The following is a 24600-nucleotide window of genomic DNA, read 5'->3' as shown; positions in this document are numbered from 1 at the left end:
TAAATGGCTGGGCTTCTTAAGTCTCTGGTTGCTTCCAAATCATTGGAAGGTCCACAGTCCCTTGGTTAGAATGGTCCCAGTAGAATAAGTTCATAGTCCAGAGGTCTGAGCAGGAAAGAGGCAAAATGGAGGTGTTTCCTGGGCCTTTTATAGCTTCTGCCATGTAGAGGGAAACACATTGTTTGAAACAAAGCCCTCAGTCCCATTTGTGGAAAAATACAAGTAACAAGATGGAGTTTGGCATCACATGAGGCAAGTCACATGTCCATGCCTGCTTAGCTTAGTCATAGCAGAGGCCATTACCCCTACTCTAGTTAGCATATTCACAGGAAAGTCCATTAAGTGTAGATAGGCATCTTCCATGGTTCATTGTGAGTTGTGTTCTTTGATGGGCCATTCAACTTGAATAGTTCCTTCACAATGTGCTGGCTGAATACCTTGTTGGTGTTACCACAGGAGCAAACATTTGAAATACAGCTACTTAGTTAATATTCATAACTTCAGATACAAAAAATGATACATGCATACCAGTAGGATAATCATATTCAGCAAATCATAACTGTTTCATAGATGCCTTACATGACATACTTTGTACAAGTTTTATTAAAATTATATAACAGTGGTAGCAACAATGATCTACATGGTCCTATTTTAATTAGATAACATCACAATCTCATTCCTCTGATATTTGACTAGTGGACCAAATCAATCTCCACTCTCGACCTTGTTATGAAATGATTTCTTTTGCTTTGGAAAGTGTTGGTGAAAAAAAAATACTTTCACAGTCTTAAAAAAAAATTTCTGAACATGTTTAGGTTTTTTGACCAAAAACCTGAAACTCCCCAAACCAAAATCTTTTGGCTTAAAACTTGTCAGCATGGGCTGGTTTTTTGAGGGGGGTTGGGGAGGGAGGGTTTGGTTTTAGAATCTTAAAATTTTTGACAAACTCGTTTTTTTTATAAAAGTAACTATTCATCAAGTGTGTGTAGGGAGAGGGGGAAAACATTTTTGGCAGACCACTTTCCACCAGCCCAACTAAACAAACCCTACCTGGGGTCTTTTTTACACCCCTTTAAAAAACTTGTCCAGCAAGAGAATATAAGGTAGTTAAGTTCACATACAAGTGAAACCCTCCCTCCACTCCCTGATTTATGCTGTGTGGAGGCTGAAGCCTAGCTGAGCTGCAAACAATCAAAACCTGTGTAGAAAGCTTAACTTATCAAGACACCTGATTTATGCTGAGCTGACAGTGTCAGCAGCAGAAGAGCTGCGTCTACTGTCGAAGGAACACAGAATGAAGTAAACTGAAGCAAACTTATGTCCTGTGACAACTGTCAGGGCATTAAATTATAGAAAAAATAATCCCAGCCTACTTGGATATCTAATTAGTTTATGTACAGTTACTAGAGTATGAAATAATACTTCAGTGCTGGAGAGATGCCAGGGTGTATTTTACTCACTGATCCCTTGAATTGCTGCTGGTAGGTAACTAAATCCAGTAATTATTAGCAGGGGAACCACCCCTCCTCCCCCTTCATCCCCCAGCATTTCTGACATTCTCTCTCCAAATTGATTACAACTCAACAAAACCAGGGTCTCAGAAGGGATGTGAGAAAAGGATTTGGGAGGCCAGAGGAATTTGAAACACATACTTTTAGGCATGTAACCTAATAGTCTGAGGTGCGGGAGGCACTCTGCATTCCCTGAGCTGAGCAGTGGGCGGTTCTCTGCTGGCAACCATACCACCTGCTGCACGGTATGGGGCTGAGAGAAAGCAAAGCTGTGCAGAACCCAGCAATTTTCTTAACAGGACTCAACTTTCTCTCTCCAAATGTGGATTGCCCACTCCTGAGGACTGACTCTCCATTGGCCTGTTTCACAAGTGCCACTCCATGGTCTTCAGTGGCGCTGCTCCCCATTTACATCAGGGTAAGTGAGGAAAGAATCAGAGCCCTCGAGTTTTAGCTTTGGGTTTTAGGTTTGCATAAACCCAGAAACAAAGAAGAACTGAGCTGTGACTCCACTTTCTCCTGGCGTCCGTCTGAAACAATACACCAGCCCAGGATCACTTTAAAAGTGTGCTGGCACTAATGAAACTCAAGGAACCGTGCCAGAGTTGTAGGTTGGTCACAAGACCCTAGACTTTCTGAGTTCTGGGTTTTCTGAAAGTTTGGCAAAGTTCTAGCTGAACATAAAGACCAGTCCAGACTATTAATTTGGTTGTTCTAGCAGATTTCTACACTGCAGTTCAACATGGATGGCACAGTATGGCTCAATGAATGGTGAAAAAATACACCAGTAGAGCGGAAGAATCACACCATTTTGTTAGAAAGGGGCTCGAGCTGCATAATGGGGATCTGTGTTTTAGGGTGTGTTGGGTCAGACCAGGGTAAGAAGAGGGGTTACATGAAAAATTCAGACCTTTACTTTAAACACCCTCACAGTTTGGACCTTTGGTTGGAGTCCATATCTATATATTGTGGGTAGGATTTTCCCCTCCTCTACAATCCTATTAAGCTGCTGCTGCAGCATAAGAGAGTCGTTTGTGCTCCAGATCAAGCCAGAGGAGAATTCTCACTTCTGCAGGCTGTCCCAGAGGTAATTTACACAGTTTTGAAGCCCCTGCATAAGAAGCATGCCATGGCAAGGGATGGGAGTGGGTGGGGAATCCAGGTGGCACAGTTGCCCATAGGCAGCTGGGGACAGGTTGCCATACTTTAGGTAGCCTTCTAGGACAATCTAATTTAGTCTGGGGACCATTGCACCCAGGGTCGGCCCTAAACTAAATGGCGCCCCAGGGGAGGACTGTCTTTGGCATCCCTCTCCATTAGTTGCATCCATGCCTATACACCTGCCCTTATTTTAATGTGTAGGGTTTGTCTCCTTATCTTCCTCCTCAAAGTCTAGCCAAGGTAGACTTCAACTGAGGCCATAAATTACACATGGGCACACAACACAGATATATTTGTTGGGCCAGGGTTTTTCCACTCTGTGTATTTATTTGACTCAAGTTTCCCCCAGTTTCTGCAGATCACAGAATCCGTGCTCTCAATCATTTCTATTGCTCCCATAAGGAGATAATTTTGCTTTATTTCGTTCTTGTGTGGTTGCACCTGTGGCATTTTATTATCCTCTTGAACCTCTTCATGGCACTGGTATGGTCTCTCACAGACCTGTGCAGATGGCAGCTGTCTCTTAGCTGGGATACATAACGGGGCAGTCAATGGCTTGCATGTAAAGGCAGACTCTAAGGAAAACAAGGAGCTGCAAAAGAATCTGCAGCACATTGTTTATAGCAATGCCCTTCTAGTAATCAAAGTCTGCCCTTCAGAAATGTGGTTTCAATTTTTCCTTTGAAATATGTAATGAGGAATGTTGCCAATACACACTATATTCTTCTTTGTCAAGTTCTTGAGTCATTCTTCACTATACTAACAGCTTTCAGAATGACAACGGCATTGACACTTGCTTTTGCAAATTGGATTCATATTTTGAAAGCAAATTGATGCTATTCTGGGGCTCGGTCACCAGAGCAACTTTTTATTATTTGTTTCTCTCTTACTTGTCTTGCTTCACTGGATAACTGGAAACTTATTTCAATAGCCAGTGTTTGACATGCTGTTTGTTGATGGGCCTGCAATTTTGCACGGGGTGTGGTGGGATGAATGACGTTTGCAAAGAACTTGTTTTCTCAGGACCTCCTCTGTGGTGTTCCTGCTCATTCTACACAGGAGAAGAAGGGGAGGGGAGATTGTATTTGTTTTCTTCTTTTATATATGGACATTTGAGAGTAATCATTTTTGGCTGTTTTTATGTTCACCTTAATCCTCCATGTGATAGCTCCGCATTCTATAGCTGAGGACTATGAGTGACCAGTTTGCACTGCAATGATTGGACTTTAAGTGACTGTATGTTACTGATTCTGGAGGCCGCAGTATAACACTAAGAATCATTGCCCTTTGCACTTTTATAGCACATTCCATCTGAGGATCTCCAAGGCACTTTAAGCATCACAAGATTTCTGTGAGGGAAGTACCACTATAACCATCTAACTTAGGGATAAATTGAGGCAAGGAAAGTTCAGGTCACTTGCTCAAGGTCACAGCAAGTTCATGACAGAGCAGAGAATAGAATTCAGGACTCTGGATTCTTAAGTCTGTGCTCTGCTAAACACTTCTCTCTGTTTTCTAATGAATGTCACACATTTGTCACATTGCCCCAGAACATATAATTCTACTTTTCAAGGAGGCCAAGACTTTCAAAAGTGGGTGTTTAAAATCAGGCTCCTAAATTCTGTAAGTGCTCAGTACTCTTGGAAATCAGATCAAAGTTACACAGGTGAGCTTTTCAGAAGCCAAGGAATTTAGGAGGGCAAGCCGCACTGACCTTCAATGGAAGCTGTGCTTCTATGTGCCTGAGGCCCTTCTGAAAATCTCCCCTTAGCTGCTTAATATATATTTTTGGGTGCCTAGAGTTAGGCTAAGATTTTTCAAAAGAAGAGCCTAAAACGTATGCACATTTGACTCATGCTGCAGTGTCCTTCAGAGATGCCTTGTCTACAGAGGCAGTGCTAGCCCATTGGGGGCCCTTACCAGGAATATTTTTGTCCCCTTTCATATACAATATTAAAACAGGAATTTTCTTATGAAAATAAGTGAGTAGGGGGCTCCCTTGAGTTGCTTGGCCCTAAGCAATTGCTTAGCATGCTTATGCCTAGTGTTGGCACTGCTTATCTACACTAGAGAAGGTTTGCCAGCATAATTCTGACAACCCTCCTAATGGAGATGCAATTTGTAGTGGCAAAAGTGATATCTTGCCAATATAGCTTATACCAGTTCCTCAAATGAAATAAGCTACACTGGTAAAATTACTGAGGTTTTTTTGCTCGTAGAACTGCATCTGCACTAGGGCTTTTGCTGACATAACCATCAGTTAGTGGGCTGATTTACCCCACCCTGGTCTGTAAGGCTTGCTAAGAGAGCAATCTTAGCTGAAAGAGAAGAGCTTTGTAGATTGACATCTGATAGAATGGCAGCAGCATCGACCCTTCCCCTTTTCTTTTGGTACTGGGAGCTAGCCAACCAAAAACCCCACTGAGTTTTAGTAAGGGGCCAACAGTCCCCTTACATTCCACCTTGCTAAAATTCTGCCACTGCCACAATATTTACACCAGTACCTCCAGGTCCATATTAGCAACATATACCAACATCAGGTTATATTAAAAAAAACCATTAACAATTAACAAAAGAACATTTAACATATGTAACATTCTATGTCTACTTCTTCATACTTTACATGATAATATTCATTAAAACTCTACCAATAACATAATCATCTCTAAGTTTAACAGGCAGTACAACCTTAGTAGTTCTCTGGGACCTTCTTAAGACTGATGGTTCATTACCCATATTTTCTATTCTCCTGTCCCCAAGTAACACCAGGTCAATTTGAGGGATCTGGCCATTTTCATCAGGGTTTGAGTTTGCCCCATTGGTTTCAGTCTCCTCGGGACATACTGCTCTATGTCTCCTCTGAGCCCTGGTCAGACTAAAAGTCCAATGTTTCAGTTGGTCCCTCTGTACAATGCTCTCAGGACCTCCTAGTTCAGGGTGGATAGTGTAAACTGACACTTCAGGATTGTTGTGGATGACCACAGTGTGGGGATTTTACTTCCATTTGTCCTGTATTTTATTATGGCTACGGCGTCTTTGGTTATGAACTGGTATACAGTCACCAGGAGTGGTAGAAGGGGCCTACCATCAATCAAACATAAGACCTGCCCCCTGGGGGTATTACTTCCAAGGTCATGACAGACACATCCCTGGAAGCAAAGAGTGTAATGTAACACCTCTAAGAACTCCTCCCACCACCCTCTACCAATCAGGGTGGGTTTCAGCTGTAGAGGACGTCCCCGAGAGCAGATTTAACCAATCGAGGGGAGTTCTTGGGTGGGGTGACCCACCCAGAACAGGGTCGTGTGACTCCTCTAAGAGCTCTCCCTACTGCCCTCTACCAATCAGAGTGCAGCACCACCCGCAGAAGTTCCAGCGCTGCATGGAAGAGGCCATTTCATTCCAAGAATGTGTGTTTTAAAAATCGTGGAAAAGATGACCTGGTTGGAAGGCATGAGATGCTATGTCCTGAGGTTGGGGGTTCCACGACCACCACTCCCAAGAGGAGAAGGCGGATGGTGGTGGTCGGGGACTCTCTCCTCCGGGGGACTGAGTCATCTATCTGCCGCCCTGACCGGGAAAACCGAGAAGTCTGTTGCTTGCCAGGGGCTAAGATTTGCGATGTGACGGAGAGACTGCCGAGACTCATCAAGCCCTCGGATCGCTACCCCTTCCTGCTTCTCCACGTGGGCACCAATGATACTGCCAAGAATGACCTTGAGCGGATCACTGCGGACTATGTGGCTCTAGGAAGAAGGATAAAGGAGTTGGAGGCGCAAGTGGTGTTCTCGTCCATCCTCCCCGTGGAAGGAAAAGGCCTAGGTAGGGACCGTCGAATCGTGGAAGTCAACGAATGGCTACGCAGGTGGTGTCGGAGAGAAGGCTTTGGATTCTTTGACCATGGGATGGTGTTCCATGAAGGAGGAGTGCTGGGCAGAGACGGGCTCCATCTTACGAAGAGAGGGAAGAGCATCTTTGCCAGCAGGCTGGCTAACCTAGTGAGGAGGGCTTTAAACTAGGTTCACCGGAGGAAGGAGACCAAAGCCCTGAGGTAAGTGGGAAAGCGGGATACCGGGAGGAAGCACAGGCAGGAATTCTGTGAGGGGAGGGCTCCTGCCTCATACTGGGAATGAGGGGCAATCAACAGGTTATCTCAAGTGCTTATATACAAATGCACAAAGCCTTGGAAACAAGCAGGGAGAACTGGAGGTCCTGGTGATGTCAAGGAACTATGACGTGATCGGAATAACAGAGACTTGGTGGGATAACTCACATGACTGGAGTACTGTCATGGATGGTTATAAACTGTTCAGGAAGGACAGGCAGGGCAGAAAAGGTGGGGGAGTAGCACTGTATGTAAGGGAGCAGTATGACTGCTCAGAGCTCCGGTACGAAACTGCAGAAAAACCTGAGTGTCTCTGGATTAAGTTTAGAAGTGTGTGCAACAAGAGTGATGTAGTGGTGGGAGTCTGCTATAGACCACCGGACCAGGGGGATGAGGTAGATGAGGCTTTCTTCCGGCAGCTCACGGAAGCTACTAGATCGCATGCCCTGATTCTCATGGGTGACTTTAATTTTCCTGATATCTGCTGGGAGAGCAATACAGCGGTGCATAGACAATCCAGGAAGTTTTTGGAAAGCGTAGGGGACAATTTCCTGGTGCAAGTGCTAGAGGAGCCAACTAAGGGGGGGCGCTTTTCTTGACCTGCTGCTCACAAACCGGGTAGAATTAGTGGGGGAAGCAAAAGTGGATGGGAATCTGGGAGGCAGTGACCATGAGTTGGTTGAGTTCAGGATCCTGACGCAGGGAAGAAAGGTAAGCAGCAGGATACGGACCCTGGACTTCAGGAAAGCAGACTTCGACTCCCTCAGGGAACGGATGGCCAGGATCCCCTGGGGGACTAACTTGAAGGGGAAAGGAGTCCAGGAGAGCGGGCTGTATTTCAAGGAATCCCTGTTGAGGTTACAGGGACAAACCATCCCGATGAGTCGAAAGAATAGTAAATATGGCAGGCAACCAGCTTGGCTTAATGGTGAAATCCTAGCGGATCTTAAACATAAAAAAGAAGCTTACAAGAAGTGGAAGGTTGGACATATGACCAAAGAAGAGTATAAAAATATTGCTCGGGCATGTAGGAATGCTATCAGGAGGGCCAAATCGCACCTGGAGCTGCAGCTAGCCAGAGATGTCAAGAGTAACAAGAAGGGTTTCTTCAGGTATGTTGGCAACAAGAAGAAAGCCAAGGAATGTGTGGGCCCCTTACTGAATGAGGGAGGCAACCTAGTGACAGAGGATGTGGAAAAAGCTAATGTACTCAATGCTTTTTTTGCCTCTGTTTTCACTAACAAGGTCAGCTCCCAGACTGCTGCGCTGGGCATCACAAAATGGGGAAGAGATGGCCAGCCCTCTGTGGAGATAGAGGTGGTTAGGGACTATTTAGAAAAGCTGGACGTGCACAAGTCCATGGGGCCGGACGAGTTGCATCCGAGAGTGCTGAAGGAATTGGCGGCTGTGATTGCAGAGCCATTGGCCATTATCTTTGAAAACTCGTGGCGAACCGGGGAAGTCCCAGATGACTGGAAAAAGGCTAATGTAGTGCCAATCTTTAAAAAAGGGAAGAAGGAGGATCCTGGGAACTACAGGCCAGTCAGCCTCACCTCAGTCCCTGGAAAAATCATGGAGCAGGTCCTCAAAGAATCAATCCTGAAGCACTTGCATGAGAGGAAAGTGATCAGGAACAGCCAGCATGGATTCACCAAGGGAAGGTCATGCCTGACTAATCTAATCGCCTTTTATGATGAGATTACTGGTTCTGTGGATGAAGGGAAAGCAGTGGATGTATTGTTTCTTGACTTTAGCAAAGCTTTTGACACGGTCTCCCACAGTATTCTTGTCAGCAAGTTAAGGAAGTATGGGCTGGATGAATGCACTATAAGGTGGGTAGAAAGCTGGCTAGATTGTCGGGCTCAACGGGTAGTGATCAATGGCTCCATGTCTAGTTGGCAGCCGGTATCAAGTGGAGTGCCCCAAGGGTCGGTCCTGGGGCCGGTTTTGTTCAATATCTTCATAAATGATCTGGAGGATGGTGTGGATTGCACTCTCAGCAAATTTGCGGATGATACTAAACTGGGAGGAGTGGTAGATACACTGGAGGGGAGGGATAGGATACAGAAGGACCTAGACAAATTGGAGGATTGGGCCAAAAGAAATCTGATGAGGTTCAATAAGGATAAGTGCAGGGTCCTGCACTTAGGACGGAAGAACCCAATGCACAGCTACAGACTAGGGACCGAATGGCTAGGCAGCAGTTCTGCGGAAAAGGACCTAGGGGTGACAGTGGACGAGAAGCTGGATATGAGTCAGCAGTGTGCCCTTGTTGCCAAGAAGGCCAATGGCATTTTGGGATGTATAAGTAGGGGCATAGCGAGCAGATCGAGGGACGTAATCTTTCCCCTCTATTCGACATTGGAGAGGCCTCATCTGGAGTACTGTGTCCAGTTTTGGGCCCCACACTACAAGAAGGATGTGGATAAATTGGAGAGAGTCCAGCGAAGGGCAACAAAAATGATTAGGGGTCTGGAACACATGACTTATGAGGAGAGGCTGAGGGAGCTGGGATTGTTTAGCCTGCAGAAGAGAAGAATGAGGGGGGATTTGATAGCTGCTTTCAACTACCTGAAAGGGGGTTCCAAAGAGGATGGCTCTAGACTGTTCTCAATGGTAGCAGATGACAGAATGAGGAGTAATGGTCTCAAGTTGCAGTGGGGGAGGTTTAGATTGGATATTAGGAAAAACTTTTTCACTAAGAGGGTGGTGAAACACTGGAATGCGTTACCTAGGGAGGTGGTAGAATCTCCTTCCTTAGAGGTTTTTAAGGTCAGGCTTGACAAAGCCCTGGCTGGGATGATTTAACTGGGAATTGGTCCTGCTTCGAGCAGGGGGTTGGACTAGATGACCTTCTGGGGTCCCTTCCAACCCTGATATTCTATGATTCTATGATTCTATGAGAGGAAACGTGGACTCCTTCACCATCCCCCTGAGAACTTCAGACTTTGTTTTAGCTCTGAGGGCCTTTGACTGCCTGCAGAGGAAGTGCTACATCAGTGACAGTTCTGAGGAGGAGGAGGGAGCCACCAAGGGTAACCCTTTGGCCTAGCTTTAGATGGATACGCCAGAACCCAATCCCAAAACCCAACCTCTCATGAGGAAGACAGACAAGCATGATGGCCTCTCGTCTTCCACCCCCCTAGAGGAGGAAGGTGACCATGGCTCATGGAAGTCACTGGTGGACAAGGTGAATGGAAAAAAAGTTGCCCAGGTGAATGAATGATTAAGAAGTGACAGTCGAGTAATGGGGTTAGGAACCAACGTGGGGTTGCATACATCTAAAAACAAGCAGTGAGAGCTTACAGTTGTTTCTTTTCTGAAAATCTATTGACAGCTCAATGATGACTTTCTAGAGGTCCTGGAGGCCCTGGACAGCATTGCATCAAACAACAAAGACAAACCAGGCCTATCTTGTTTTTGCTCAATGCCAGTACAAATTGTTGACGAGGACGCCAAGAATGACAGCTATATGGATTTTAGGAGGAGGCTGGGCATGGAACTAACTGAGCCAGTGCCATGTCGTGAGCGTAAAAAAGTCATGCGGTCTATTGTACATGTTGCTGTTTATGGTGTTCTTAATCACTGCCTTAGGGAAAAGCTTTTCGAAGATTGTGAGGGCTGTGTCATAGATGCGCCAGCCCAACGGCACCATGACTGTGTGAGCTGGACTTCGGAGGATATAAGCTACAAACTCCGGGCCTGTGTGCTGACCTGTGTTTGGAAAGCTTATTAAACACTGTTACTGCCATAGGTTGTGCTTTGCAATGTCTGTGCCTAACCCAAGAAAATTTAGCACAAGGGGAGACCTTGGTAAATGCTGTGCAATTCGGTTGAGACCCTGACAGTGTTTTAAAGAAAATGACCAAACTAGAAGATGCCTGCTTACAGCATTATATTGACGGTCTGGTCCGCACAAAAAGTTACAGAACCTTGCTTAAGAAAAAGACTATTTATAAGAAATCTCAAAGGATTAAGTTAGAGAATGGTGAGGGGACAAACATGTGATATAAAACTTGTTAGCTGTAAATAAAAATATCTATTGAAAAGGGTTTTGTGACTATCTGTGTTTCTGTTAGAAGGTCTGTGTGGCCCTTAAGTAAGAAAAAAGTTTTGATGGAGCATCTTGGTTTGTTTTCAAGGGGCTGTATGTCTTTTAAATAAAAAAAATAGTTTGTGAGAAACTAGCTCTTGTGTCTTTGTGTAAAAGAGACCCATTTACAGCAAAAAACTGAAATGTGTGTAGTAGAATCTTGTGGGGACCCCCCCCCCCAAATGTGTTTAAAATAAAAGATAAAAAAGGCTTCTATATAAAACAGGGAAGTTTGAAATGTGTTTGAATACAACAGAGCTGACTCACTGTTGAGCTGATGGTTTAACCACACCCCCACTGAATAGCAAGGGTGACTCTATTGAGTCTCTAGGTCTAGATATGATTACCCACCCTTGTTGTCATCAGCGTTAAACATATTAATGATCAGTAATTAAGTTTGATGCGTGTACACCCGCAGTAAGGGACATGGGTGGGGATAGTGAACTCTGATTAATATTAAATGAAATAAAACCTCAGGAATTCGTAGACACTATTGGACAGTTTAAATATAACCCCAGGAGTTTAGAGAACGCTATTGGACAGTTTAAATGTAACCCAGGAGTTGGTAGAACTCTATTGGACAGTTTCAATAAACCCTCAGGAGTTGGTTGAATGCTATGAGACACTCTTTCTAGCAACTCAAAGTCATTAAAATAATATATTTACAAAAATAAACAAGGGTCTAACCCAAAACTGAAATGTTTCAAGGGTTCACAAACCTCCACCATACTTTTATAGAACAAGCATTTTCTGTAAAAACATTTAAAAGCTATGGGTAATAATCATAGGGTGTTTACTATGGTTGGGATACATCCATTTGATTTCAAAACATATCCAAACTTTAAGCATGAAAGAAACATGTTTCAAAACAAGACATTCATTGATATCAGTAACATTAAGGATTGTTGTGTGTGGTGTTTTACTGTTTAATAATGTAAGAAGGTCCTACAGTGCTCTGTTTTTTCAATTGAAACAGAAAAATGTATTTTAACTAAAAAAAAAAAAAAAAGCTGCCCAGTTGTGCAGACAACTTAATTCCCCCAACCCCTCAGATCACAAAAGGGAACTTTGGGGAGGGGTGCCTAATTTCCTTAAGTATCTATTAATTAAGAGTTGTAAGTGATCAAATCAACCTGCTAACTACAGACTCTGAAACAAAGAGTTAGGATGGTATAAAAGCCTCAGTTTTTTGGAGACTGTTCTCTTTAAACAGAAACTATCTTGAACAGAATAACTGCTGGACTACAAGATGAGGTATGCTGCTTGTTTTTAACGCTGAATGAATATATATATATATATATAAAATGTCACTCTTTGTCCATGCTGTCCTTACTAAATAATGGTACCTATCTTTATTACAGTGTGATCTGTTTAGCATGGAAATAGCAACTTCAAGCTGCTTTTCACCAGGGCCAGGCAAAACCCCATTTTTAACTATAGTTGTGCTTAATGCTGTTAAATTAAAAAACACCAGATATAACACAGATTGCATGGGGATTTGGTGCAATGGGGGAATAATACTAACTACAAATTCTGCTTGTTCTTTAACCCAAAGGCTCAAATACACCTGGGGGAAAACAGAATAACCATGTGCCAACATCCCTGTACCTTGTGGTAGAAGGTAACTTTCTGCAACTGGATTTTAAAAGCATGTGTATGTTTCAAGATGTTTAATTAGTTTTAATGTTTAAATTGTGAGTTAAGGATCTGTGCAAGATATAGGTGTGGGTGTTTTTTAAAAGTATATGCTTGCAAACTGTTGGTTTTGTGTGTTTCAAACTAATGGGGGGGGGGTTATTCTGCAAAATGTGATCTGTTTTTAAAATGGGTTGTTTTAAAATTAGTTTGTGTTTAAATTGTTGGTGATTCAGGGGGCCTATGCAAGACATAGTTATGGTGGGGGATTTAAAATATTTTTTTGCACACTTTGTTTTTGGGTGCATGGTGGAAACGTGCTTGTATTAAAAATGTGTAGGTTTTAGAGAAACACTAGTGGTAGAAATAAACCCAAACCTGTGTTTGTTGTACAGCCTGAAATGGATTATTTTGTTTTAAAGTTATGACTTTTTAAATAGAAAAACACTCTGAGTATTTTATTTTTTAAGTTTACAAGACAGTTTCATGTGTTTTTAATAATAATGTCGTCTGCTCCACAGTACGATCCAGATATGAGAGATCCTTAGACCAGAGGGTAAACAAGCTCTAAAGAAAAAGGAAAGACAGCTGAAAAGGAAAATTCACCAGTACCAATGGCGGATGGATGGATGAAGCCCAGTAAATATATTTTGCTTATTCATTTGGTTATTTTGTGAGGTTTTGTATTTTAAGCAAATACATAGGTGGGGGTGTGATGTTCCCCTGATGTTACCTGGACTGGTGATCTGCTAGGTCACTCCAATCCTTGACTCGGAGAGCCAGCCATACCCTGCTCTGCTGTGAGAATCCCCACTCCCGGGCTGTTCACGCACAACCTCTAGCACGTAAGCTGCTCCCAGCAACGTGAGTGAGCACTTTTGGCCAGCCACTGCTTGGATTGTGCAACCAAATGACACTAGCCAATATCTCCGGTCCTAGACACAATCCTAGGAACCTCCATCTTGCAGTGTCCAGATATGCCCGCTTCAGTTGCTTGGTGGTGGTGTCTATAGATGGAGGAGGAGAGAGGAAGAGTGTGGCAAATGTCTCCCTTTAATCATGTTCTTTCTTCCCTCTAGGCTTTGCACCCCCCTTCAGGGTCAGGTGAGCATTACCTCATCATAGTCCCAAACTGGCCAAGGGAAGGGGGGTGACTCACTCGAGAGTCCAACAGATCCTTTGTTGCTGAGTAGGCCAGTGTTCTTTGCTCCTGTGAGGCTGGGCTGGGTTTGTCCCATATATGACTTGATGAGGTGTGAACTGCCCCTCTGCTCCTGGAGAGTTTTGCCTGGATTTGTTTTAAGCCATGAGGACACATTTCCCGCCTTATGGGGGTGCAGGATGTTTCCCCCCCAAGATACAGAATGTCACAGTGGCTGAGAAAGATGGTTAAGTTTTTTGTAAAATGTTTATTTGATGCTAAATTGGAACATCTCTGTTTTTCTTAATCCGGCATAGGCAGCTCTCCTGACAATGCTGTGGTCAGAGCTACAGAGACACCTTTACCAGAACCACCAAAGAACCAGAAATCTGCTCTGAGACCACCACCACCACCGCCACCGTGCAGATGAAGCATCAGGGCAGTCCAAAGCTCATATACGTCAAACCCAAGGACAAAACAAAAGACTCTAGTAAGAAACAACTCTGCAAACACAACTCCAGTTCCTCAGAGGTCAACACCACACCAAACCCTGAGAAAACTGAGTGAAAACCTGCATTTCCCAAACCCCGAGCATGTGCTTTAGCCATTGTGAATGTGAATGAAAACGCACATTCACAAACCTGGAGCATGTGCTTTGGGGTTTTGAATAAAAAAACAAGGACTGTTCGGGGGATGCCGTATGAGTAAAAAAAACTGCATGGTTACCCTCTGCCAGATACAAGTCGAGCCAGGGTTCACCCGGTTGGTTGTGTGGATGTGTGTTGACCACCAATCCTAGGGGTCTCTGAGACAGCTTGCTGCCAGGGAGCCAATCGCAAGGGAACACATCTAAGAATTTCCTTTTGTGTAGGGGTCTGCTGATAAGACACATGAGAGCTGCACGGTGTCCATATTCACATACAGTCAAATGGAATGTTTCTCTGATTTATCTCTGACGTTGTCAAAAACCCCATACAAGATCATATTGACGGTGACCGTCAAAGACTTCCCAAAACATATTTCTGCTCCCAAGTTCCCGGTTTTAATCAGGGAACAGTGATCGGCACGTTCCTGGTCAGGAGACCGGTCAAAGGCAAACAAGGTGTAACCCTGCGCAAACGCCTCACGGTTGATTAGCAGAGAATGATCTTTCATGTGTTTACCAGCTGTCGGTTCCAGATTCATGTACTCTCTCATGCAGCGTCTGGCCTCAAAGTCTGTTTGCAGGGGCTTGGCTGGTGGTATCTATTCACCATCCACATACAAGGCCACAAAATTAATATCTTAATGTTTAAAATGAAAGGGGTTTTTAGTGTAACTTCCGCTAAAGGCATCATTATTCACAAACTGTAGGACAAGTATTCTGGGTAACTGTCCCAAGAACAGCTTCTAGTTACTGACCCTGCTGTCCACAGGGATGCTAAACATTTTCATTCCCACATGGTCCACGGGATATTTAGTGTTAGCAGTAAGCAGGGCCTCCACATGCCCCAGACAGATGCCCGGGGCCACCCGTACTTTCTTCACAAAAAGGGATGCTGATACAATGCACACTTTAAAACCTTTGACTGCACTGCCCATTAAACAGGAGTCTTTACTGCTTGTCAGTTTAATTTTCACATCTACTCCGTTCAACAGAAGTTTTCCTTGAAAAAACAGGTCACTGTGTAAATGACCAACAGTTCTATTGTACTGCTCAGGGCCATCAGCTTCGCCCACCTCACAAACCCTAGATTCCCGCCATCCAGCTGTTTCTTTGAATTGTCTGGGAGTATATTTGTAAAACATGCTGGCGGAAAATTGTGTGGCGAGGGTGTCTTCACTGTAACTGAGCACCGATTCTGTAAAGGCCCTGTAAGGGTAACAGTTGTTGCTTTGGTTTACCAGGCGGTCACCCAGCGCGATATCCAACTGACTGAAAATAGATGCCATGGGATAATTCACCGCACCCACCTCGGCGTTCCCAGCGAGTTCAGTTCCATCTCCTTTTACAGTCTTGCAACAAAGGCACAGCAGCATGTTTAAATCCATATAATCTGTGCCATTCCCTGCTATAAAAAAGTCAATGGGGGCAGCCTCTGTAACCGCCAATGGAGGCGGCACATTGATGTAGATGCTTTTCTCGATGCTGGTCTGAATAGGGGCTATTTGGAACAAGTCTAGCTCAGATTTGGTGCACTCTTCAGACCCGCAATGAACAAAAGCCATGTTGATTAAAATATCTTTTTTTTTTTTTTGTGCCCCCGCTTCCTCTTGGACTTTTGCTTATGGCTGGCCGTGCGCGTGAAAGCCCTTCTTTTAAAGGTTTTCAGGGGACCTGTGCATCACGGGTATGACTCATTTCTCTTTCTCTTCCTCCTTTTAATGTACATCAGCCTCAATACCTCCTGTGCAGCTGGATTCCCCACCTTCTCCAGAACAGCATGAGAGACATGATATGTCTCGCTATGTTTTGAGCAGTGGTTTTTACATGGGGCTTAATCTCTAGCCCCCTCCTCAAAAGCAGTACGGCTTTTCAAAAGAGGCTATGGAATATTCCACCCATGGAGGCCCCATGATATCCAGGAAGGGCATATCCAGCCTGGGCTTTGTAATAGTTGCTGTAATTTTTTAGGGAACACAGGTGCAGTTTGACGATTACCTTGCCAAAGCGAAATGAGACTTGTCTGTTCTGATCTGTCTTTATTTCAGTGGTGATGGTGTCGATGTGGTGTTTACTGATAGGGATGTAATGAGGTTTATTGTAGGTGATGGTGACCAACTCATTGTTCCTCCCTCAGATGGGGACGCAGTGTAACAGGGGAACGGAAAAGTCCCCCACAAACTGATGTTCTACAATATCCATGTATAGATATAAGGAGTTGAAACTCCTTGTGATGTCTGCTGAGAAGGGGATTTTGTGGACGCTGCACTTGGGGTCCAAACCCAGAATGCTTGCTAGCTAGCTCCCCGTTGGTAGAAAACATAAGTAAAATCGGTGGATTTAAGTCTAACTTTTCTACCCAGAGTGTCAGTTCATGACCACCTCAGGAGGTCCTGGGTGACGAGCCATGGTATTCATATAATCCAGTAATTCAGGTATGGACAGGTAATAATCTCGTCGTAGGATGAAACTCCACACCATATCTCCAAAGGTGATTTCAAAAGGGGTGTCTTCATTGACAGTGTTCCAGCTCTGCGGGTATTGTATTTCTAACCGTACCTCCCAGGCATCCGGGAGATCCAAGGGCTTAATTAGCCATATTATAAAGTTCGAGCTGGCTTTTTGGGGAAAAAACCCTGAGCTGGCGTTGCTGGGTAAAGTGATGTAAAACCTGCTGTCACTCATCCCTCTCTCTTTGCAGAAGGAATCCTTTTTGTTCACGTCTAAATGTCAGAGTTGAGAAGCTTCCACCCAGCTATTAAACTTATCTGGCCACCCCCAGCCATTTCACCAGTAGCTGCCTTTTTTCCCTTTTCCTTTCTTGGCTAGAACTTTTTCAATCCTGTAAATCCTGTCTCATTTGGGGTTTACTTTTTGTAATTCTTCAGGGTAAAAAGATTCACCCAGTCTCACTTTAATAATCTTTTAATCCGTATACAGCTCTCTGGACCCACGTTAAGGCTTCATCCACTATGAATATCTCATTAGTAAACATTTGTTCATAACCTTTTTCAAAAGCTCCTTTGGTTTTAGATAGTCTCACATGGTCGCGTTTTCTAAAAGAGGCAACAACCAGTTTTATTTTAAAACTGTCTCTGTAAACAGTTTTCCATACCTTCAGAGAATTTGAAAGGTTAACCTTAGGGGTCTGATACGTATAGTTCTGTGAAAGCTCTGGTTGTAACTCTCTTTATAAAGTCAGGTAACATGTCGAGGTAGCAAAAGGTGTTAGGGGCTGTAAAATATTTCCACATCCTAGTTTTTAAAGTTCTGCTAAATTGCTCCACAACCCCTGCTTTGACTTCATTATTAGTAACAAAAGGGTGAACTCCATGCCGCTTTAACAATCTACTTAAAGGTTCGTTTAAAAATCCTTTCCCCTGATGGGTTTGTAATTTTTGAGGCACATGACCTTCGCTGAAAGTAACTTTAAAGGCCTTGGGTACCTCACCACCCATCTTGTCTTTTAGGTCTCAGGCCCAGGCATATTTGGATAGAATGTCTATCACTGTTAAGATGTACTTAAAACAGCTGTTGTGTTTGGAGAACCGGTGCATATCCACCAAATCTGCCTGCCATTGCGCATCCACATCTGAAACAATGGTCTTGCTTCTTTTAAAACATATTTGAAATGGTTTGTGGAAAGCATAAGCATCCTGGTCTGAAAGCCAAGCTGTTACCTGTCTTCTAACAGAGCTGTCTGCATAGACAGGACTGTTACTTGTACCGTCTTTTACTAACACGAGTATGGAGGGGTCACATTCATATTGACAAATTTAAACAAGTTTTATTAATCGCCTGGTTTAACACACTGTTTTACAGCCACCTGTGAAAATGGACGCCATTACCCCTATCATTAGGGAGTCTGAGCTGGTTCATTCTTCCATTTTGTCCTTATCTGGATTTTCCTCTTGAGATCTGTGTCTCAGACATGAGCAAAAACAGCTGATGCATGATCAGGGCTACAGATGTGTAAGTTCTCAAATGCCTCTGGAAAGGGATCGCTGAGCTGTTGAGATTTTCAGAAAAGAAACAGTATTAGCCCTCCCGCTGCTTGTTTTTAGATTTACTCAACCCATTGCTCCTGAGCACTGTCAGGGTCCTGATTTCCCAGCAAACCTTCCCCTTTCTTTTGGTACTGGGAACTAGCCAACCAACCCCCCCTCCGTCCCCGAGTTTTAGTAAGGGGCCAACAGTCCCCTTACAATATGCATGTGGTGCTAGCTATTCAGGGGTAAATTCTCCTCCTCGATGAGTTTACAATAGTCTCCAATGTGTTGCGCTGGTGTAAACCTAGGAGAATGTTGTCGTCATTGTCTAGATCTGTATGAAAGTGATGGATGCAGCATCCCCTCAGTAAACGCCCTTGGTGAACTTGAATAGCATCTTAGCCTAGGCCTCACTCCAATACCCTGTATGGTGGAAACCTTTCAGTCCCAGTCTCTATGTTGGCGACTATGATTTCAGCGTAGTTCCTTTAGCTTGTTTCAAACCTAGTCAACCGTTGCTGGAGAAGGGTTTAATTAAGGCACATTCTTCCCATGTTTTATGATATTAGCTAACAGTGAAATCTCATCCAAGACTTGAAGAGTCCACATTTGTTTGATTATCCACTGTAATGCTTGTGTTTCTTCCCATTAAACAGAAATGGGCTGTGTCACAGCACATGTCATTGTAGGGGGAAGGAGATACGGGTGAAGTGGATTATGTTAGCACATACTTCTCTGAGTTGAAGCAATGTTAACACATCTGATGTATTATCCTAAAGACCTTCCTGGAATCTCTTTCCAGGACATAGTTTCCATCTTGGTAACCAATATTCCAGCGGTGAGGAAGGAAATTCATATGTACTAAAGTACCAGTTGCTCATGTTCATCAAAAGTCCAAGAGGCATCAAAAAAGCACTTCTATCTAGCAAACTGCACCTTGTCCAAATATTTCTGATAGAAGTCAGCAAAGGCAGTTTGTGTCCCAATCCACCAATGACTGACGTGTCCAAACTTTGTTTTTTGTTTTTCCTTTTCTTTTTAAGTGGTTGAATGTTTCATGTAGAAATTATTAGAAGTGACTAGACTGAAGTATGAGTCAGAAACTATAATAAGGAACAAAACATGCAAATAGCCATTTAGAAATAACAAAAGCTGCAACAAATTACCGCTGCTCAGTTTGGGACAGAGGGTGAAAATAACTAAACACAGCTATGAGAAATCTGGGTAAAAATAGAGCAAATCGTGAGACCAGATAACTGGGCCCAGTGATAGTTCTCCCTTGACTTACCGCCTCCCCCAAGAGTTTGCATGTCAATAATAATTGTAATTATGTAAGGGAAATGAAGGGAAGGATAATCCATTTGCGTACTTCAAAGGAGAAGGAAACAAGGGTGGTCCTATGGTTAAGGCACGTCCTCAGATTATTTTAGTTTGAACTGACGTCACATAAGTTCCTAGACAAATAGAAGTTTGTTCCTGGGACAGGAAGGAATTGTATCCCTGTGATCAGCATTCTGTATTTGGCTAGATGCAGGTTTGGTTTTGTCTTCCTGTGGAATATCAGCTATTGGGCATGCAGGAGCACAACACCAAATCTGAGGGGCAATGCGTTAAAGAAGTAGCACCCCACTCCTACTGAAAATTAATGACAAGGAATGCAAGAAAAATAGCACACAATACTTTGTTTGGCAGATGCTAAGCGGCTATAAATCAGTGTGGCTCTGTAGATTTATTTGGAGCTGTACCCATTTACATCAGCTGAGGATCTGGCCCTGAGGTTTAGCTGCAGCCAATGCTGTACTCCAAATGCATAGTCTCTATTGATAGAAGCCAGATCCTGATTAGTAAAAACAAAAAGTGTGAACAGAAAGCCTTTCCTAACACTACCACCTGGCATAAAAGGATCTGGGAAATGGTCAGACACAACTAAAACACCATATTTTATTTTATTACAGCTCGTGTGAAAAAGGCTAGTTGTTCCCCTCCTCCTTCCAAACCAGATATCAATCAACCATTCAGTGACATCTTTTTAAGAGTGATTTAGAGTGGAAACAGAAGGTGGCCAGAACTACATCAATGAGGTTTGAGATGGTTTTCAGTCCAAAGAAATCTCTCTGCCTCAGGTCTCTGTAAAATGAGCACAAATGAAAATTCATTTTTCAAGACCTCTGTCACTATTAAGAAAACACTCTCAATAAAAGCCCTGGCCTAGACGGGTTCCCCCACTGCATTTTATAAATCCTTCAATGGCCTGTATTGGCAGCATTTAAGGAAGTCAGAACTGCCCTTATCTCATGATCAGATTAACATAGATGTCCATTTGTTATCACTTGGGCTTCAACATTGACAGTTGTTTCCCAGAATTGTTTGACATAGGGGTACGTCTAAAAGGGAGGTTTTTGTACTGGGCAAAGGTAAGTCCACTCAGCAATGAAGTGCATGTGTATCTATTTTGTTTCCCAACTGAAGCTTTTCTTACTTATGGCTCCTTAATGTTGTAGCTGAGTCAAAGTGGCTGGTAGAATCACACCCAGGAGATCTCAGTTCTATTCCTGGTCCTGCCTGCAAGCTGAGTCAAGTTACCTCCTCTGTTTTCCCTGCCGCTCCTCTCCTGCACCCCAACTCCCTGCCCTGAGTCCCCTGCTACATCCCACACCCCTCCTGCACCCTAACCGCCTTCCCTGCGCTTCTGAGAAAAATAAAAGGAGCATAAACTTTGGCAAGACAAATGTAAAAGTATAATTAGACAGGCCAAAAAAGAATTTGAAGAGCAACCAGCAAAAGACACACAAATTAACAGAACCAGAATGTCATTACATCAGAAGTAGGAAGCCTGCCAAATGATGAGTGGGGCCACTGCATGACTGAGGTGCAAAAGGTGCACTCAAGGAAAACAAGGTCACTGGGGAGAAGCTAAACGAATTATTTGCACAGGCCTTCACTGCAAAGAATGTGAGGAAGATTCCCACACCTGAGCCTGGATAACTTTATGGAGGATAGGTACATAAATAATGATTAGTCAAGATGGTTGTGATGTTCCCCTCTGGTGTTATCCGGACCGGTCATCTGCTAGGCCACTCCAATCCTTGACTCTGGGAGTCAGCCTTACCTTGCTCTGCTGTGAGAACCCCCACTCCTGGGCTGTTCACACATGGCCTCTGGCATGTAAGCTGCTCCCAGCTACTTGCAAGCGATTGACACTAACCAATATTTCTGGTCCCAGACACAGCCCTAGGAACCTTTGTCTTGCAGTGTCCAGTTATGCGCACTGGATGCATCAAGCTTATATGAGTTCTTCAATTTAACAAAGAAATTGATATGTACCAGGCTTGTTCTCCCAAGGGGAGCCTCTGACACACTTCAAACCAAACACATTGCTTCAGATAGAATAAACAAACAGATTTATTAACTATAAAGACAGATTTTAAGTGATTATAAGTGAAAACATACCAAGTCAGATTTGGTCAAATGAAATAAAAGCAAAAAGCATTCTAAGCTGATCTTAACACTTTCAATGCCCTTACAAACTTACATGCTTCTCACCACAGGCTGGCTGGTTGCTCTTCAGCCAGGCTCTTCCCTTTGATCAGCACTTCAGTCTCTTGATAGTGTCTGTAGGTGTAGGTGGAAGAGAGAGAGAGCATGACAAATGTCTCTCCCTTTTATCATGTCCTTTCTTCTCTCTTGGTTTTGCACCTCCTCTCCCCCCTCAGAGTCAGGTGAGCATTACTGAATCTCTCTAAGCAAGTCTGAGCAATTCCCCTGGTGTGGCCTCATGCAGGTGTGTCATTGCATTGTAGCGCCCTTGCTGGACAATGGCTGTTGATGGGTTGTTTGCCACCCCGCCTGGGTGCTGGTTACTTTCCTTGCTGTTGCCTCTGGGAAGCTAATATCTGGCTGATCTGGCTGATTCCCCCATCTTACAGCATGTTTTAGTGACAACCATACTACACAATTCTCATAACTTCATATGCATGAATGATACACATATATGGATAGAGAAATGACTTTCAGCAAGTCATAACCTTTCCCCTGCTACCTTACAAGGCATGCTTCATATGTAAGATCATGAGTATATGAAAATGTGGAATATGGGGGTTACAGCATGCTCCCCCAAGCTATAGAATGTCAGGATGGTCAAAGATGCAACCCCATGCACTGGATGCCCGTAAGCCTCTGACTGCTGGCACTGGACGACAGGGGATGGATCACTCAATTGCCCTGTTCTGTTCATTCCCTTTGAAGCATCTGGCATTGGCCACTGTTGGAATACAGGATACTAGGCTAGATGGACCATTGGCCTCATCCTGTTTAGCTATTCTCATGTGCTTATGAAAGATCCCATTTAATAATTTAGGGTCCTGCTATATAACCATCTCACATATTATTCTGCATGTTAATATTTAATATTACCTATATCTGTCAGTGTAACAAAAGTTGGGGAAAGAGCTGAAATGCCTCTTCGTGTGTTCTTTCTATGACTGCAGTACTATGAAATCTCCTTGCAGTGTCAATTGGCAGGCTGGGTAGACAGCTGATTGGGCATGTGACATCCAGGGCAGCTTGTAGGAGGGACAATGGGTCAAGACAGGCTTGGCTGTTCTTGTGAACATGATGGTGTTGGGGTCCTGATTTTCCAGCGAACCTTCCCCTTCCTTTTGGTACTGGGAACTAGCCAACCAACCAACCCCCCCCCCCCGAGTTTTAGTAAGGGGCCAACAGTGTTTGGTAGCACCCTCTCACCAGCTCCTCACACACTTTACAGAGGGTAGAGGGCAGGTGGTGGTGTGGGGGGAATCATGGCTTTATATTCCTAACGCCTCTCCATTCTCTGTCTGATCCTAGCCCTGCATGGTGTTCAGTCACCAGATGATGAAAGCCAATTAATTGAAATGGAACAGTCCCGGACCCTGCAGTGAAATCCTGGCTTTACTGAAGTAAATGGCAAACCACCTATAAATTCAGTAGAACCAGGATTTCACCCATGGCATCCCATGCTATTACTGGAGATGTGTTAAACAGGAGAAGGATGATTGTATGTTTACGGTGTTGGCACCTGGATGAACTGCCAGCTTTCTCTGTGACCTTGGGTCAGTTACTTAGGGCATGCTCCAAAGCCCATTGAAGTCAGTGGTCTTTGGATGGAGACTGTTGATTTTCTCTGAAAGGTAAAAGTGCCCAAGGAGAGGTGCTGTCGCAACTGCAACTTCTAGCTCAGAACCGCTTTGAATTTTTAACTTCCTCATTTCTACGGTGCAATGTGTCTGGATATTTCAGTCGCTTGCATTAGCTGTGTGCACCCTGCCCTTTGGCTGAGAGTGTGTCTGACTTTATCCCTTTTTTAAAATTATTCTGGGCTACAATGAAATATAGTTCTTCTCCCCCTGTAAAACAGCATGGAAACCCTTCTAATTTCACAGGCTTCCTGCCGGTCACTGGGTAAGGTTCACATTGTAGCAGTCAATTGGGTCTATGGTGTGGGAGCTTGGAAAGTCATAGTGCAAAGGAGGAATCATTTTGTGATTTATTTTTGTATTTAGTACATATAAAAAGTTGAAGGGGATTAGGGAAGAGGGGTAGTGCATAAAGCTGGGCAGATGGCGTACAAAGGGCAAGTTGTATTTTCTATTTCAGATCAATCTGGGCCAGATTCTAGACCCAAAAGTTACATCTAGATGGGAATAAAAGCCTCAGAACACCCCAATAGCTGGCCCAGATCAGGTGCCTTGGACTCAAGCTGCTGGGCTAAAAATTGCTGTATCGAGGTTTGGGCTGCCTCCACTATGGAACAAGAGGGAAGGAAGAAAAAAGAAAGAACTTTCTCCCAGCTGGCAGCTGACCCGCCAGGAAATGTCTGTACCTACTACGGGCAGATCTGTGATTCCAGGATCGGACTCCTGAGTCATCTCAGGACCCCCATGTAAATCTGTGATAGAGATCATCCTCGAATCGAGGGATCATCCTTGCAGGGTCCCACAGCTCCAGCTCTAGCCCAACCCTGAACATCCGTGCGGCAATTTTTAGTGCCTGAGCTCAGTGAGCCCAAGTCAGCTGACCCAGCTGGTAGGCAAATCCTTATACTCTCATTCAGTAGTGCCTTAGAGTATGTCTACACTACAGAATTAGGTCGAATTTATAGAAGTCATTTTTTTAGAAATCGGTTTTATATATTCAAGTGTGTGTGTCCCCACAGAAAATGCTCTAAGTGCATTAAGTGCATTAACTCGGTGGAGTGCTTCCACAGTACCGAGGCTAGAGTCGACTTCCGGAGCGTTGCACTGTGGGTGGCTATCCCACAGTTCCCACAGTCTCCGCTGCCCAT

The 24600-nt window shown here is 44.0% G+C and overlaps 1 long non-coding RNA gene across 1 annotated transcript; it reads left to right on the top strand.

The window, feature by feature from the left end:
* Window positions 1–1745: 1745 nt before the first annotated feature.
* Window positions 1746–13138, top strand: LOC140916522 (uncharacterized). The gene is made up of 3 exons (XR_012160538.1): window positions 1746–1929; window positions 12426–12491; window positions 13027–13138. It is a non-coding gene; the product is annotated as an uncharacterized lncRNA (long non-coding RNA).
* The last annotated feature ends 11462 nt before the right edge of the window (window positions 13139–24600 follow it).

Source organism: Lepidochelys kempii, chromosome 8 (assembly GCF_965140265.1).
Source record: "Lepidochelys kempii isolate rLepKem1 chromosome 8, rLepKem1.hap2, whole genome shotgun sequence".
NCBI lineage: Eukaryota > Metazoa > Chordata > Testudines > Cheloniidae > Lepidochelys > Lepidochelys kempii.
This window is presented reverse-complemented; position numbering and strand designations above follow the sequence as displayed.